The following is an 11,798-nucleotide window of genomic DNA, read 5'->3' on the forward strand; positions in this document are numbered from 1 at the left end:
TCAAAATCGGAAAATGTACAAATCATTTTCACCACAAAAATCAAACAAAATTTAAAAAAAAACCTGAGGAAGCTGGAAAGAAACCGGCGAAACGTAACAAACAAAAAAATGAATTTAGTGTTTCATTAATTGCATTAAAAAATAACGGTGCCGGGAACTAATTTCACTACCTTCACATCGGAAATAACTTCACCTCTAGTAGGAAATAATTTCACTTTTTTCTGGTGTAGTTATTACCCACTTTAGGTGAGAAAAAAATTAAGTTTTATGCAATTTTCAAAAAAAAAAAAAACAAATACATTTTAAACCAAATACCAGATTAAAAAAAGTGTAAACATTCTTTATATTAATAAAATATGGAGGGCTCACAACTGTACTGAACCGAGTCACAAAAAGTCAAGTTGGAGAAATAAAGAGTTAAGATTAATAAGTTGCCTTTGATTGCTATTGAAATGACTTAATATTTTAATTCGTGCGAATTTTTTATTTTCACACCTCAAAATTGATTCTCCCGTTCTCGAATTTTTTTTTCCGCTTTGCGTTTCGACTTTGAGATTAAAAAGAGTTTAATATAGTAACCCCAGCTCAGTTTATTTTGAAGATAAATAAATTCTTGTTGTTACTTATGAAAATAAAAGTAAAAAATTTTAAAACACTGTTATTTCTCATTTTTATTTATCAGTCCTCAAAATAATTGTAAAAAAAGAGTAGATACCACAGTGCTCATAATAAAAAATAAATCTCGAATGTAAATTAGAGCAGCCTACTGTATTAAAAAGTGAAATTATTTCCCACAATCCGTGGGTAATAACTTAACCAAAAAGTGAATTTCGTTCCCACGAAAAAGTGAAATTGGTTCTCACATTCAGTAAAATTTATCTTCACAAGAAAAATGTGAAATTATTCCCCACTAGAGGTGAAGTTATTTTCCATGTGAAAGTAGCTCCCGTGAAGTAAGTTCCCTGCACCAAAAATAACGATGAACAAAGCATGAAATAAAATATAATACTTTCAAAAATCGGAATTGTTTTATTTAATTCAGAAAATTGAGAAAATGAGTTGGGTTCAAAATTCTGTATGTGCCGAAATTCAGATTCCAAAAATTATGTACCTACCTTACCTATACCAAAATTCTGTATTTTAAAATTATGTAAACTCAAAACTCTGTATTTTAAAATTCTGCAAATACAAAATTCTGGATTCCAAAATTGTTTTGATAATGAAAACAAGTACGCACTTTTTTTCATTAACAAAACAATTTTTCATTTATCATTTACAAAATTTTGGATTACAGATTTTTGATATTTTTTTTGCAGAAAATGATAATTTTATAAATTAAGAAAAAAATCAACTTTGAGCAACGGTCACTGTCAAGGGGTAAAAGGTAATAGCTATCACATTCTACTTTAATGGATGTGAAAGTTTCTTTTGTTATATATAAAGAAGAAAATTAAGGCAATTTGAATTGAAATTACAAAACTAAACAATAAATAATGTCTCTTAAACATGGAAAAATGTAAAATTTTGTGATTATCATTAACATAAGCATGATATTTTGTCTTTATTTTCTATGAATCCATAACGTACCATTAAAATACCACTTGATACATTTGTATGTATATGTGCATCAGCAATAAAAAAAAGAGAACAACAACATTTTCACATCTTACCACCAGGGAGAATGAGGTGTGTAGCAGCGATGCCAACTGAGGCATAATTATGCCTTTTAGGCATAATTTTATTAGCTAAGGCTTATTTTTTGCCAAAAAGGCATACCTAATTTTTTTCTTTCTACTCTTGATTTATATTTTAAAACTTTCTTATATAATATATAATATAATATATATATAATATATATATAATTTTTTAAATATTTTGATAAAAAGACTAAAAACTTATATTTTCTATATCTTTTAAATAAAGGTTGTTCGAAATTTTATATACATAATTTGTTTTTACCATTTAACTCTTGGTAGTGTTTAATTTTTAGAAGAATTTTGTTCACATTAATCACTTTTACTAGAAAAGAATCTAATTTTGTTGCTGTAAAAAGGTCTAAAACGCTTGCAAATAGGCTAATATTTTTTATTGGTGAAAAAAATTGGCCGCTAATTTCTTCCAATTATATGAAGCAACGTCTTGAAATATTCCTTTCGAAGAAAAAAAGTTTCCGTTACGTGACAAATAAGTTGCCTTTTCAGATGTCAGTTAGACTAACAGAAGAATGAATTTCAATATAAAAAATTTTATTCCTAGGAATAATCTCTATCTGAGGTTTATCTGACTATTGAAAAATTGGCCCTTAATGTATAAATTCATAAATAAACATTTCGTTTTGTGTACTTGTGTACTTTTTGTATATAATTTTTAAGTATAAACTAAGAAATTTAAATTGAGGCATAATTTATTTGAAAAGGCATAATTTTTTTTCAAGTGAGGCATAATTTTGACTGAACGGGCTGGCAACGCTGGTGTGTAGTGCGCCATGTATTTTTGTATCTTTTTTATTTATACAGAAAAAATATAAAAATACCGGCTTTTACGAAGAAGGCAACAAAAATCGACTAAAATGAAAACAACATCAAAGTCGTCGTTGTCGCTGTCGACAACTACACTGGAACCGGATCGACTTCTCTTGTATGGAAATGGATTAACCAGCATCACCACGACAACGTGGTATTTCGTATTGTATCGTTAATTAATAAAAAGGGCTGCCATCATACTTCATAAACAAAATTTATTTATTTATAATAGTTAATGGAAAGATTATGTAGGTAGGTATTCCTATTCAGGCTGAATAAAACTTTTTTTTTTTAAGAGAGTTCCATTAAAAGAACTTTTATTACTTAATCGATTAAAAGCTTTGGAAGATTTTTTCATAGCTAAGCTAAAAAAGCAAAGTTTTACGTAAAAGTCGTTATTTTTTTTCAAAACTATGTAAGTAGACTTATCTGTAGGTAAGTAATTATGTATAAGTCTGAAAAGCAATTTGATGCTAAATAGCTACATACAAATACAATCAAGTTCAAACGACTTTGTTAAGCTTCTACTGAAGAATTAAATTTAAGTACGTTTTCTGTCTATAATATTGTCGTTTAATTATTTTTTTTTCCATGGGTTAACAAACAGTGTGGTGAATTTTTTTTAATAAAGTCCAAAGCAAACCACTCTAATATGAAAGGGTTGTAAAAAGTTAGGACATTATTCCACAATTCTAACTCTATTTGAAAAAAAAAAATCCGTTTTTGAAATATTACCGTTATAAAATGCTAAAAATCGTCATTTTGACTGTTTTCGAGGTTCTGTTTTTATGTGGGGTATTCATTGAAAACAAATTTGTAACGGTGATTTTAAGAACAGATATTCTTCTTTCAAAAACTGTTTAAATTTTCCCGATATATCTTTTATAGACCAGTGCCAATAATTTTTGAAAATAAAAAAATTATTAGCAGCATATGGGTGGTGGGAAAATTTAGGATAAATGGTATATGAAAGGGGAAAAATAAATTGCCCACAAAAAAATTGGGGGAAAGGGGGTGGGTGGGCGAAAAAGTGGGGTGGGTGTCAAAAATCACGGTTTTTTACGATTTCTGTCAAAACTAGACGTCCTAGCGAAAAAAGTCAAATGCAAAAGTTGTAGGTAGTATAAATGTCTACAACTTTTACTCGAACAATTTTTTTCTATAACCTCAAAAATATTGGAAAAAATTCAAAAATACGATTTTTTTATTTTTTATTTTTATCTTTTACAAAAATGGTTGGATTTTAACAAAATTTGATTAAAAATTACTTTGTTATGTTTTCAATCTATTAAAAATGTTTTTTGAGCAAAAAGTGAATTTTTGGATTTTTGACGAATTTAATTTGAAAAAATAGCCTATTTTTCATTCAAAAAAGTTACCGAAAAAATTTTTGATTTTTGAAAAGTTTGAAATGAAATTATTTAGATAAAACCCTATTATTCAAGATTGTGTGGAAAAACTATACTTTTGTTTTAGAAAATATTGAGAAAAATTGAAAAAAACAAAAAAAACGATTTTTAAGCTCGATTTTTCCGGAAATGACAGTAATATTGGCGAGAAATAATTTTCCATAGAAACTAAATTATACTTTTTTAATAGCCCTCTGACCTTCTTAATTTGAATCTAGCATTAGAATAGCTCTAACGTGAAAAGTTTTTGAGATATTGAATTTTGAACGTCTAAAACACTATTTTTTTGAAGTTTTGCATGGTAATATCTCAAAAACGTGATGTGATAGAATTTTTCTGACTTCGGATTCGAGCTCAGCGCATAAAAAACCATTAGAAAAATATACTTTGATTTCTATAAAAAAAACTTTTTGACTAGTGAATTCGAACAAGGCATTCGATTTTTTCTTCCCTGTTCGAATTCACTAGTCAAAAAGTTTTTTTTATAGAAATCAAAGTATATTTTTCTAATGGTTTTTTGTGCGCTGAGCTTGAATCTGAAGTCAAGAAAATTCTATCGCATCACGTTTTTGACATATTACCTTGCCAAAAATTAGAAAAATAGTGTTTGGGACGTTCAAAATTCAATATCTCACAAACTTTTTACGTTAGAGCTATTCTAATGCTAGATTCAAATTAAGAAGGTCAGAGGGCAATTAGAAAAGTATAATTTAGTTTCTATAGAAAATTATTTCTCGCCAATATTACTGCCATTTACGGAAAAATCGATCTTAAAAATCTTTTTTTTGTTTTTTTCAATTTTTCTCAATATTTTCTAAAACAAAAGTATAGTTTTTCCACACAATCTTAAATAATAGGTTTTAATCTAAATAATTTCATTTCAAACTTTTCAAAAATCAAAAATTTTTTCGGTAACTTTTTTGATTGAAAAATAGGCTATTTTTTCAAATTAAATTCGTCAAAAATCCAAAAATTCACTTTTTGCTCAAAAAACATTTTTAATAGATTGAAAACATAACAAAGTAGTTTTTAATCAAATTTTGTTAAAATCCAACCATTTTTGTAAAAGATAAAAATAAAAAATAAAAAAATCATATTTTTGCATTTTTTCCAATACTTTTGAGGTTATAGAAAAAAATTGTTTGAGTAAAAGTTGTAGACATTTATACTACCTACAACTTTTGCATTTGACTTTTTTCGCTAGGACGTCTAGTTTTGACAGAAATCGTAAAAAACCATGATTTTTGACACCCACCCAACTTTTTCGCCCACCCACCCCCTTTCCCCCAATTTTTTTGTGGGCAATTTATTTTTCCCCTTTCATACACCATTTATCCTAAATTTTCCCACCACCCTTATGCTGCTAATAATTTGTTCAACTTTTGCCCTCTGAAAACCGGATTGGCACTGGTCTATTATTGCTCGAGATATCTTAAATTTCAGTTAATAAGCCAAAGAGAAACTAAACTTAATCTTAAGTTAAAGTCACTGGTCATAGAATTTTTGCCACAAGAGCCAAAATATACTTTTTTGAAGGTTTTTGGGTCGATGAACTCGAATCCGCAGTCAGAAAAATTCTATTAGCCTCCGTTCTTGAAATATAACCGTTTAAAAAAAAACCTTTTTTCTGCATTTTATAACGGTAATATTTCAAGAACGAAGGCTAATAGAATTTTTCTGACTGCGGATTCAAATTCAGCAACCAAAAAACCTTCAGAAAAGTATATTTTGGTTCTTGTGACAAAAAAAGTTTAATTTGGTTTGCCAGTGCTAAATTTTAAATATCTCGGGCAGCAAAAGAGATATCGGAAAGATTTAAACATTTTTTGAAAGAATAAGACCAGTTCTTATAGGCACCGTTACAAATTTATTCATAGTGAATTACCCCACATAAAAACATAACCTCGAAAACAGCCAAAATGACGTTTTTTGGCATTTTCTAACGGTAATATTTCAAAAACGGAGGTCAATAAAAAATTTCTGACTTCAGATTCGAGTTCATACGAAAAGTATATTTTGGTTCTTGTGGCAAAAACCTTGTTGACCAGTGTTATTTTACATATATTAAATGATTATTTCAGTGCTGATATTATAATATCACTGGTCTGCAAAGAAATCCTCCTTTTAATAAAACTATACTTTTCTTTTTGCTATGCTGATTCCAAATCCGAAGTCAGAATTGATCTAGCACGTCAGGTTTTTTTTTAGATATTCCCGTTAGAAAACAGCTTCCTGTTGTCGAAGCAACATTTTGACGTAAGGTAATCTTTTTCAACTGAATTTATTACGGTTTATGACTTATTTAGGTTTGGCATATTGTACCAAAAATAAACTGATCTAAAAAAATCTATATTTATCTGTCCCAGTGACAAAAGTATTTTTTTTAATCGATTTTGGCATGCTTATGTATGCTAATTCGAATCCTTATTCAAAAATTTTCAAACAGCTCTCGTTTTCGAGATATAGGGGAAGTGGTGGCAAGACCGCCCCTTTAGTGTTTAACTGCATTAAAAACCAATAAAAAAAACATGATTTAATTAAAATAAAGTCTTTATTCATTAGGTTTAACGTTTTTTGCTAGAAATTCCATTATTATAATACAAATAAAAAATCCTGAACAAAAGATAATACGTTTTGAAAAAAAAAAAATCTAACAAAAAACGGTCTTGCCCCCACATGGGTGTAAGACCGCCCTATCAATTTCTGTTGGTAGTAAAACCGTTTCTTTCTGTAAACATGGAATTTTTTTTAATAATAACACACGTATGATATGTCTTCATCGGTTCGCACCTTTTATTAAAAAAAAAAAAGAAAAATTTAAGACTTTTAATTATTTCACTTTCGAAAGTACAAATTATTTTTAACATAAAAGTTAAGATTTTCATGAAAAAACACAAAATTTACCGTAACTTTTTGTGGTTTCAACTGAACTTGCTGATATTTACAGACATGATCTATCTTATTAAAAGCCACTTATTATATATTACAAGTGTTGCCAATTTTATTTTTTTTCATACAAATATTACAAAAACGGTCTTGCCCCTACTTCCCCTACCAGTTTTTTCAGATTTTTTAAGAAAAAACTTGCTTTTTTTGATTTTCTAACGCGTAAAATCTCAAAATGACGTGATAGAATTTTTCTGACTTCGGATTAGAACTCAACACGTCAAAAGTTATATTAAAAGTATATACTTTTGTGCCTGGGATAAACAAATCTGAAGCTTTGTAGAGCACAGTATCCAATGCTTTATCACAAATTAGATATCTTTCAATAGCAAAATAGTACTACATAAAATTATTAAACACGTATAAATTTGTTTTTATTATTTGAATTACAATACAGTTTTCAAATACCAAAATAACCGAGAGATTCGGTTCAATTTTATAAAAATATATGACAAAATTCTCGAGCTACTGCGATAATTTCAAATTGCATATCTGTCGGCCTTATTACCCACTGGTATCTTATTTAAAAGACTAATATCAAAAAGGTTCCCAGCAATCTACAGAGGTAAACAAAAAACTGAGATGAGAACTGTTCATTATAGGAACAACGTTTTAAAATCTATTAATATGCAATTTGTTCTATTAAACCCATCAGTTTTTTTTTTTTTTGCCTTTTTCTGTGCTAAACGTTAACTAAGCTTTGGTCATTGACCATCTTAATGGGAAAAACTTTGATTGGCAACAACAAAAAATAAATAAATTTTTATAGTTCGATCATGCAAATTTTTCGCCAATAAATATGGTAAATAAGATAGACAGCACCACCGCCATCATGAGAGTATCGCTCGATGCTATAATAAATTATAAAATTAATTGTTCCGGTATCATGCGATATACCTTCATAAAAAAAAAAAAATTGATGAAAAAAGTAGGCAAACGTATGATTAACATAAAAACCAGTGTTGTATTCCATATGGTGTCTAAAGTTTACTGCCATTTGAATTTTTTAAAAATTAATTTTAAAAATACATACAAACACCAACAAAAAAAATAGATTCACATAATATTAAGTGGGAGGAAATGTGAAAACTATTCGCCACACTATCAAAAACTCGCTTTTATTCGCCTCACCTCCGCCGCCGGCATATCCACCGATCTACCGCACTCACTTTATTTCCATCACTCTATTCTTCAGGTCATTAATTCAAGAAAAATAAATGTGAACTGATTTTAAATTGGTCGATTATATTAAAACCGCTGACGTTGCCTTCGTTTAATGGTCAGCAATTGATACATAAATAAATTAAAATTCAGCTGATTCATGTTTACCGATCAGGAAAAAAAAAATTAGTTTCTAATGATTTTCTGTGCGAAGTGCTTTTTTTAGGTATTGGACAGGTACATTTTGCCTTTACCTGTAGCTATAATATTTTCTTTTTAAAGACATTCTTAAGCTAATTCACGTGGAAGGTAGAAGCCTTGACTGAATTTATCGGTGATTTATTGAAATAGGGCAACAAAATGGAATCTTAAAGCACCCGGTTGAAAAAAAGGAAAAAAAAAAAGAACAGTCATCCGTCACACCATAAGCAAAAATGATGAGAATAAAATATTAGGCCTATGCCTAAGTGGCGCTGTCTATTTCACAAAAAAGGCTTGGCTTGTCTTACTAAGAAGTATCAAAGTTGCGTGTTTGGGATTAAATCCCCCTTGAAGAGAATCTACGGCCTTAGTTGATAAATTTGAGTAAAGATCAGACAGGAAATGCCCTTCGTGGCGACTGAACATACACTGAGAGGAGCAATGAAGTATGAGTCCTAAAACAGCGAACCAGCCCACTTTAGGTACTAGAAATTAAAGAACAAACTGACAACTTTCACACCTGTCTGGAATCCGAGCAAAACCTAAGCGTACCTACGAAGTTCTGTAAGATGAGTAGAAGTACTCTTACCAACAGCATTTCCGGTTAATAAGGTAAATTGTTACTTTTTTATAAATTAAGACGCGAGCTTAAAACCACTTAATGCTTTTAAAATACAATTTTTTCTTTGTTTCCTTTTCAAAGCAGAATGATTTCTTAAGTGCAATCATTTTATTTCAACTGTTTTAAATGACAGACTGAATTTTGTGTTTCAATTTTGAAAGTAAAATGTAATTCTGTAATTTCTGTAAAAGTACCTTCTCATTGTCGACACTCTTCTTCACAGACGATCCAAATTCAAGTTCCATTGCACTCGGCAATGCAAGAGTAATACCGTATTACTTTATTTGTCATTTCCTTTTTCTTTTCCTTTTTTTTTAATATTTATTTCTTCTTTACATCCAATTTCATTTCCACCTGGTTTCATGCACATTATCATTTACTTATCTAACTTTTGTTTTCCCTTTACATTTCAGCCATCAGCAAATACACCAATGCGAATGCCGTTGGTAGATTTGACTCATCTATTCTTTGGCCCTTGCAATTCAATTCAACAATTAAATGGCAATGGCAAAATTGTCCAAATTGCACCAATACAAAATGAAAAAAATATATTTTCTTGAGTGCATTAATTTTTATTTAGTAACAAGGCCGCTTGCACTGGGAGGAAAGAAACATTCAAAACAAGGCGCTAATTATGTGGAGGGCGCACACTGGTAAAAAATGACTTTTTAGGTGGACATTACTCATAAACTGCATTAAAATTGTAAATTATCTTCTTCAAGTGCTAAGGATAAGTTTACTAGCTCTAGATGAATATTTTCTGCAGATTATCAGCTAGTTTCTACATTTCGGTTTTACTGGAAACAAAATTGAAACAGGTGTTTGAAAATTATCTTATTGATTTTATTTATTTTTGAAGTAATAATCAAAAAAAAAAAATTGTTGCTTTCAGTAAACTCATTTACTTAGCATCTGCTTCGATTTCAGCCGAAGTGATTTCGAATAGTTTTCGAAAAAAATTAACAAAATTGATCGAAAAATCAATTTCATTTGGATTTCAGTTTCCACTTAATTTTAATTGATTTCTGACACTATTGTGCACACAATCCAACTCCAACTGGATTTCAATATTTATCATTATTCATAAAATGCTATTAATGAATATGCTTAAAATCGATGTCAAAGATAAAAAAGTGAGCATCGATAATTTTTTACCGACTTCCAAAAGTTTGATACATCATTGAAAAGGTATATACCTTTATTAAATAGAAAAAAAGCCTAAAATTGGTTCAAAATTGACGAATATATAGTTTTTTCAATTTCAAAGTCAAGTCAAAATTGTTGTTTTTGAACACACTTTGAATGCTTGAAAAGAATAGTGATTTGAGAAAAATTAAGTTACCTATATACACTGAGGGAAGAAAAGAACTTAAAATCAACGAAAACCACGTTGATTCAACTATTTTTCGGAATGATTTTGCGTTAAAGACAAATATTTTAAAATCAAAGTAGAACATCGTTAGTTTAAAGTGGTTTTCTGTTATAAGACATCCTTTAATCAAAGTTGTTTCAACTTTGAAAAAAAGCTTCTATTTAAATAAAAAAAAGAAAAAATTGGCAGCCACTGGGATCACTGGACGAATGCTTTACCAACGTGCTATCTCACTGTTGGAAATAAGGGTGATAAAATGCAACTAAAGCTAAAGTCCAACAAAAATTTAAAAACAAATAACGTTGTTTCAATTCTAATTTAAAGATATTTCATATTAGTTTTTTCAACATTTAAACAACGTTGACCATACCTATTACATTTTATGTTGCGTTTTTTCCTTCAGTGTACCAAATTCAAATTTGGCTCATGGGCCGTTACTTGTTTTACTTAAATTTAGATCACACTCATGGGGAAACATAGCATAAAGCGAATCCGAATTTTTTTTTATTAATTCTTTGGGCTCAAATGGCTTATAATCCATTTCTTACCTAATTTTCTTTACAAGTGCATTAAAGGAATGCAGTAAAAGTTCTCATTATAAAAAGCTTTTAAAAAAATCTGTTCACTCACATTAGTTGTGGACATCAGAATCCTTTTCTTGAGCGGTTTGTTCCCCAGATTTCAATTATATCATTCCTTAAAAATGAAATTTTCACAGAAAATCTCCAATATAGTACGCTTATGGTTGTGTATGGCTACAAATATTACCGGTGTGTAATCTCTATGAATTACTCGTCCGGACAACGAAAACCGGAAGATGGGCACAGGTGGGCAAAAAAAGTTGCAGAACTTCAAAAAATTGATTAGACGCTTAATTCTATCAAATGGGTCTCTACTTTTTATTAGGCATTGTTTACAAAACAATCTTTGTGTTGCATATACACATTTAGTGCTGGCAACTCTTGACAATTTTCAAAAAAAATTAACTCGGTTGAAAACAAACAGAGCTAAAACACGTTATCTTAAAAAATTATGCATAATGTACAAAGTTCTGGAATCATGTGTTGCTCTGAAACGACTGCTCTGTTTAACTAGAGAAATTGCCTCAAATGAAACAAATTGGGTGGTTTCATAGTTGTCAATCATTCCTTATAACTGTGTAAAGTCCAGTTTGTCTTTTAATTGACTTCAAATTTCAACCAAATGTCCACCTAGATGGAGCATTTTTACCACTGTGGGGCGCTAAAGGATGTTGGAGCCCGTTATGACATTTTAGATAAACAAATTGCTTTCCGAATTTCAAGTAGAATTCTGACTTGACACCAAGAAAGTACAAAATTCGCACCAGATCTTTGATTCATCAGTAAACAATAGAAAGTTTTTGCAAAAAGTTCGCATCAATTCGACAATTGCCTAAAACCTATCGTTTTTTTATTTAAGTTTTTGTGTACTTGACCCCAGAACTTTCCACAGATTTTAATTCAACCCAATACCTCCCTGTAAACCAGCTTGTTACAATCTCAGATAGGAAGTTGTTAAAATGGCGGATCTAACCTCTCTTTGAA

This window comes from Episyrphus balteatus, chromosome 2, assembly GCF_945859705.1.
Source record: "Episyrphus balteatus chromosome 2, idEpiBalt1.1, whole genome shotgun sequence".
Taxonomy (NCBI): Eukaryota; Metazoa; Arthropoda; class Insecta; order Diptera; family Syrphidae; genus Episyrphus; species Episyrphus balteatus.